This window comes from Phlebotomus papatasi, unplaced genomic scaffold (assembly GCF_024763615.1).
Source record: "Phlebotomus papatasi isolate M1 unplaced genomic scaffold, Ppap_2.1 HiC_scaffold_34, whole genome shotgun sequence".
Lineage (NCBI taxonomy): Eukaryota > Metazoa > Arthropoda > Insecta > Diptera > Psychodidae > Phlebotomus > Phlebotomus papatasi.
The window spans coordinates 111,566-118,535 of record NW_026604558.1 but is presented as its reverse complement, the minus strand read 5'-3'; positions in this window follow the sequence as shown (position 1 = coordinate 118,535).

Here is a 6,970-nt window from a genome sequence, read left to right as displayed (position 1 = left end):
TGCAAATAAAACATAATTCATAATATTTCAAATTAAATATTTTGCCAATTTTTTATCCAGCTTATCTAATGGTAAGAACCCAAATTTTTCCTGAAAATAATTCGTGTATGACCTGTTCTAATTTTCTATGATGACTGATTATGTGCATGGACATGTATGCGTACACATGTAGCATGTTGCAAATAAAACATAATTCATAATATTTCAAATTAAATATTTTGCCAATTTTTTATCCAGCTTATCTAATGGTAAGAACCCAATTTTTTCCTGAAAATAATTCGTGTATGACCTGTTCTAATTTTCTATGATGACTGATTATGTGCATGGACATGTATGCGTACACATGTAGCATGGTGCAAATAAAACATAATTCATAATATTTCAAATTAAATATTTTGCCAATTTTTTATCTAGCTTATCTAATGGTAAGAACCCAATTTTTTCCTGAAAATAATTCGTGTATGACCTGTTCTAATTTTCTATGATGACTGATTATGTGCATGGACATGTATGCGTACACATGTAGCATGTTGCAAATAAAACATAATTCATAATATTTCAAATTAAATATTTTGCCAATTTTTTATCCAGCTTATCTAATGGTAAGAACCCAATTTTTTCCTGAAAATAATTCGTGTATGACCTGTTCTAATTTTTTATGATGACTGATTATGTGCATGGACATGTATACGTACACATGTAGCATGGTGCAAATAAAACATAATTCATAATATTTAAAATTAAATATTTTGCCAATTTTTTATCCAGCTTATCTAATGGTAAGAACCCAATTTTTTCCTGTAAATAATTCGTGTATGACCTGTTCTAATTTTCTATGATGACTGATTATGTGCATGGACATGTATGCGTACACATGTAGCATGGTGCAAATAAAACATAATTCATAATATTTCAAATTAAATATTTTGCCAATTTTTTATCCAGCTTATCTAATGGTAAGAACCCAATTTTTTCCTGAAAATAATTCGTGTATGACCTGTTCTAATTTTCTATGATGACTGATTATGTGCATGGACATGTATGCGTACACATGTAGCATGGTGCAAATAAAACATAATTCATAATATTTCAAATTAAATATTTTGCCAATTTTTTATCCAGCTTATCTAATGGTAAGAACCCAATTTTTTCCTGAAAATAATTCGTGTATGACCTGTTCTAATTTTCTATGATGACTGATTATGTGCATGGACATGTATGCGTACACATGTAGCATGGTGCAAATAAAACATAATTCATAATATTTAAAATTAAATATTTTGCCAATTTTTTATCCAGCTTATCTAATGGTAAGAACCCAATATTTTCCTGAAAAAAATTCGTGTATGACCTGTTCTAATTTTCTATGATGACTGATTATGTGCATGAACATGTATGCGTACACATGTAGCATTGTGCAAATAAAACATAATTCATAATATTTAAAATTAAATATTTTGCCAATTTTTTATCCAGCTTATCTAATGGTAAGAATCCAATTTTTTCCTGAAAATAATTCGTGTATGACCTGTTCTAATTTTCTATGATGACTGATTATGTGCATGAACATGTATGCGTACACATGTAGCATTGTGCAAATAAAACATAATTCATAATATTTCAAATTAAATATTTTGCCAATTTTTTATCCAGCTTATCTAATGGTAAGAACCCAATTTTTTCCTGAAAATAATTCGTATATGACCTGTTCCAATTTTCTATAATGACTGATTATGTGCATGGACATGTATGCGTACACATGTAGCATGTTGCAAATAAAACATAATTCATAATATTTCAAATTAAATATTTTGCCAATTTTTTATCCAGCTTATCTAATGGTAAGAACCCAAATTTTTCCTGAAAATAATTCGTGTATGACCTGTTCTAATTTTCTATGATGACTGATTATGTGCATGGACATGTATGCGTACACATGTAGCATGTTGCAAATAAAACATAATTCATAATATTTCAAATTAAATATTTTGCCAATTTTTTATCCAGCTTATCTAATGGTAAGAACCCAAATTTTTCCTGAAAATAATTCGTGTATGACCTGTTCTAATTTTCTATGATGACTGATTATGTGCATGGACATGTATGCGTACACATGTAGCATGGTGCAAATAAAACATAATTCATAATATTTCAAATTAAATATTTTGCCAATTTTTTATCTAGCTTATCTAATGGTAAGAACCCAATTTTTTCCTGAAAATAATTCGTGTATGACCTGTTCTAATTTTCTATGATGACTGATTATGTGCATGGACATGTATGCGTACACATGTAGCATGGTGCAAATAAAACATAATTCATAATATTTCAAATTAAATATTTTGCCAATTTTTTATCTAGCTTATCTAATGGTAAGAACCCAATTTTTTCCTGAAAATAATTCGTGTATGACCTGTTCTAATTTTCTATGATGACTGATTATGTGCATGGACATGTATGCGTACACATGTAGCATGTTGCAAATAAAACATAATTCATAATATTTCAAATTAAATATTTTGCCAATTTTTTATCCAGCTTATCTAATGGTAAGAACCCAAATTTTTCCTGAAAATAATTCGTGTATGACCTGTTCTAATTTTCTATGATGACTGATTATGTGCATGGACATGTATGCGTACACATGTAGCATGGTGCAAATAAAACATAATTCATAATATTTCAAATTAAATATTTTGCCAATTTTTTATCCAGCTTATCTAATGGTAAGAACCCAAATTTCTCCTGAAAATAATTCGTGTATGACCTGTTCTAATTTTCTATGATGACTGATTATGTGCATGGACATGTATGCGTACACATGTAGCATGGTGCAAATAAAACATAATTCATAATATTTCAAATTAAATATTTTGCCAATTTTTTATCCAGCTTATCTAATGGTAAGAACCCAAATTTTTCCTGAAAATAATTCGTGTATGACCTGTTCTAATTTTCTATGATGACTGATTATGTGCATGGACATGTATGCGTACACATGTAGCATGGTGCAAATAAAACATAATTCATAATATTTCAAATTAAATATTTTGCCAATTTTTTATCCAGCTTATCTAATGGTAAGAACCCAATATTTTCCTAAAAAAAATTCGTGTATGACCTGTTCTAATTTTCTATGATGACTGATTATGTGCATGAACATGTATGCGTACACATGTAGCATTGTGCAAATAAAACATAATTCATAATATTTCAAATTAAATATTTTGCCAATTTTTTATCCAGCTTATCTAATGGTAAGAACCCAAATTTTTCCTGAAAATAATTCGTGTATGACCTGTTCTAATTTTCTATGATGACTGATTATGTGCATGGACATGTATGCGTACACATGTAGCATGGTGCAAATAAAACATAATTCATAATATTTCAAATTAAATATTTTGCCAATTTTTTATCCAGCTTATCTAATGGTAAGAACCCAATTTTTTCCTGAAAATAATTCGTGTATGACCTGTTCTAATTTTCTATGATGACTGATTATGTGCATGGACATGTATGCGTACACATGTAGCATGGTGCAAATAAAACATAATTCATAATATTTAAAATTAAATATTTTGCCAATTTTTTATCCAGCTTATCTAATGGTAAGAACCCAATTTTTTCCTGAAAATAATTCGTGTATGACCTGTTCTAATTTTCTATGATGACTGATTATGTGCATGGACATGTATGCGTACACATGTAGCATTGTGCAAATAAAACATAATTCATAATATTTCAAATTAAATATTTTGCCAATTTTTTATCTAGCTTATCTAATGGTAAGAACCCAATTTTTTCCTGAAAATAATTCGTGTATGACCTGTTCTAATTTTCTATGATGACTGATTATGTGCATGGACATGTATGCGTACACATGTAGCATGGTGCAAATAAAACATAATTCATAATATTTCAAATTAAATATTTTGCCAATTTTTTATCCAGCTTATCTAATGGTAAGAACCCAATTTTTTCCTGAAAATAATTCGTGTATGACCTGTTCTAATTTTCTATGATGACTGATTACGTGCATGGACATGTATGGGTACACATGTAGCATTGTGCAAATAAAACATAATTCAAAATATTTCAAATTAAATATTTTGCCAATTTTTTATCCAGCTTATCTAATGGTAAGAACCCAATTTTTTCCTGAAAATAATTCGTGTATGACCTGTTCTAATTTTCTATGATGACTGATTATGTGCATGAACATGTATGCGTACACATGTAGCATTGTGCAAATAAAACATAATTCATAATATTTAAAATTAAATATTTTGCCAATTTTTTATCCAGCTTATCTAATGGTAAGAACCCAAATTTTTCCTGAAAATAATTCGTGTATGACCTGTTCTAATTTTCTATGATGACTGATTATGTGCATGGACATGTATGCGTACACATGTAGCATGTTGCAAATAAAACATAATTCATAATATTTCAAATTAAATATTTTGCCAATTTTTTATCCAGCTTATCTAATGGTAAGAACCCAAATTTTTCCTGAAAATAATTCGTGTATGACCTGTTCTAATTTTCTATGATGACTGATTATGTGCATGGACATGTATGCGTACACATGTAGCATGTTGCAAATAAAACATAATTCATAATATTTCAAATTAAATATTTTGCCAATTTTTTATCCAGCTTATCTAATGGTAAGAACCCAATTTTTTCCTGAAAATAATTCGTGTATGACCTGTTCTAATTTTCTATGATGACTAATTATGTGCATGGACATGTATGAGTACACATGTAGCATGGTGCAAATAAAACATAATTCATAATATTTCAAATTAAATATTTTGCCAATTTTTTATCCAGCTTATCTAATGGTAAGAACCCAAATTTTTCCTGAAAATAATTCGTGTATGACCTGTTCTAATTTTCTATGATGACTGATTATGTGCATGGACATGTATGCGTACACATGTAGCATGGTGCAAATAAAACATAATTCATAATATTTCAAATTAAATATTTTGCCAATTTTTTATCCAGCTTATCTAATGGTAAGAACCCAATTTTTTCCTGAAAATAATTCGTGTATGACCTGTTCTAATTTTCTATGATGACTGATTATGTGCATGGACATGTATGTGGGATAAATGAAATAAAAACATAGTAGGTGTATAGGGAGGGAGTGATGAAGAGGGGAAGGACGAAGGAGAACGACGAAGGACGACGAGTTAGTTGAAGTTGAACGCGCGATTGCATAAGACACGTTACGGTAAGCGAGAAAATTATCTTAAGATCACTTTTATCTTCCCATATGGGGGCTCAACCGGGATATTGAAGTGTTCGCGATTAATTTATCGTAGAAATAACGTGTGAATCTGTGAAAAAACGACGGAAAAAGACGCTAAAAAGCGAAAGAAATTTTGCGTAGCCCCAGGGCCCCACTTGGAGTGTTTCGCGTGTTCACCGCGAGTATTTCATTTGGCGCTAGTGTAGTGTGGTGGGTTTTGGGCGAAGCAAAAACGACACTAGAGGCGTGAGTGTCGCGAAAGAGTTACAAAAGTTCCACGAAAAGACGGTAGTGGCGCGAGTGCTTTTGTTTTGATGGACAAAATGTCAACATACGACGAATTGGTGGCAAATTTCACCAAATTGGGCCTTCAACGTGAGTGTGTACGGCTTAATTTGGCAACAACTGGGAAGAAAGAGGCTCTGGCAAGGAGGATTGCTGATGCTAAGTGTCTCAAGCCCAAAATTACGACGAAAAATGATGATGTTTACGACGATGACAAAGAGAATGACGATCTCAGATGTCAACAAGACGAATATGACGGTGATTCTACCAAGAATCAAGATGATGACGACGATGGCAACACCACAATGCACGACGCTTTATCCAGGATCGAAATTGATCAGACGGATCACAGCCAGGATGAAAATTGTGATGAGAATGCCAATTGTGATGATGATGTGAAATTAAAGATGCCGAGGGGTGTCAAACACACTCCACCAACGACTATAAAATCTAAGACGATGGAGAAATTTCCATGTACGATGACAGAGGAATCTTCAGATGATGACGATGACACTGAAGCTGCGAATTTCACGGAGGTTCCCCGGCCGAAGAAAAAGACTTCAACTCCAAAGAAGGTGAGCTATGATGTGCCTCATAATTCTAGAGTATGTTCTTTTCGGGATGTGGAAGACAGTCTGGAGAAATTTGGTGCCGAAAAGGGACAAGATATTAGAGTGTGGCTTCATGAGTTCGAGGAATTGGCAACGATGGCAGGATGGTCATCTGTGATGAAGATAATCATCTGCAGAAAGACGCTGGTTGGGACTGCAAGAAATTTTATACACGCTCAAAGTGGAATTTCCTCATGGTCCCAAATGAAGAAGCTTTTGTTAAGAGAATTTGGCGAAAAAATCAACACAGCTGAGATTCATAGACGTTTGATGACACGTATCAAGAAACCTGACGAAAAATTTCTAGATTATGTGTATGAAATGCAGAGAATTGCTAAAATGGCAGACTTGGAAGAAGAAGTGATTTGTGAATACATTTGTGATGGTGTTCAGGATGAGGTGACAAACAAGGCAAGTTTGTACGAAGCTCAAACGATTCATGATCTGAAGAAGAGACTGGAGCGCTATGAGAAATTGAAGGAAAAGCAAATGGTTTCTCAGAAAAAGCCTGTTAGTGAGAAGAAACCTGCAACTGAGAAGTTGGCAGGCAAAAGCAACCCAAAGACGACTGTTAAATGTTTCAACTGTGGCGAGCCGGGCCACAAGAGTAATGAGTGTCCTCATAAAAGTCAAGGAATGAAATGCTTTACGTGTAATGCCTTTGGGCATTCGTCTAAGGATTGTACGAAGAAGGCAGATGATGCCAAGAAGCCTGCCAAGAATAAAGCAACAGTGAGTGTTGTGAACTCCGTGAAAGAAGATGACTATCACGTGATTGTGACTTTGAATGGGCATGAAGTTCTGGCAATGA